Consider the following 330-nt stretch of genomic DNA (forward strand, 5'->3'; position numbering starts at 1 on the left):
CAGCATCTTAAGCCCCCCCCACCCCCGGCCCCTGCATGGCCTCACTGCTGCGCATCCCCACGTCCTGCCTCCACCCTGACTGCTTCAGCATCCCGCTCCCCCAGGCCGTGCCATCCCATTTTGCACGTCTGCCTCCCGATCTGGCGCCGAAGCCTGTACACAGCCCTGGGCTGCAGCCTCTGTGGCTCCAGGAGCGCTGAAGCCTCTGTGGTTCCAGGAGCGATGGGGGGCACTGAGGGCCCCCAGAAGCCGGAGCAGCACAAAGGCTCACATCCTGCCTGCCACCCCATTTGCAGCAGAGGAAGTGGCTCGGCAGAGATTAGAGCCCTG

Source organism: Buceros rhinoceros, unplaced genomic scaffold (genome assembly GCF_000710305.1).
Source record: "Buceros rhinoceros silvestris isolate BGI_N320 unplaced genomic scaffold, ASM71030v1 scaffold21855, whole genome shotgun sequence".
In the NCBI taxonomy this organism is placed as follows: Eukaryota; Metazoa; Chordata; class Aves; order Bucerotiformes; family Bucerotidae; genus Buceros; species Buceros rhinoceros.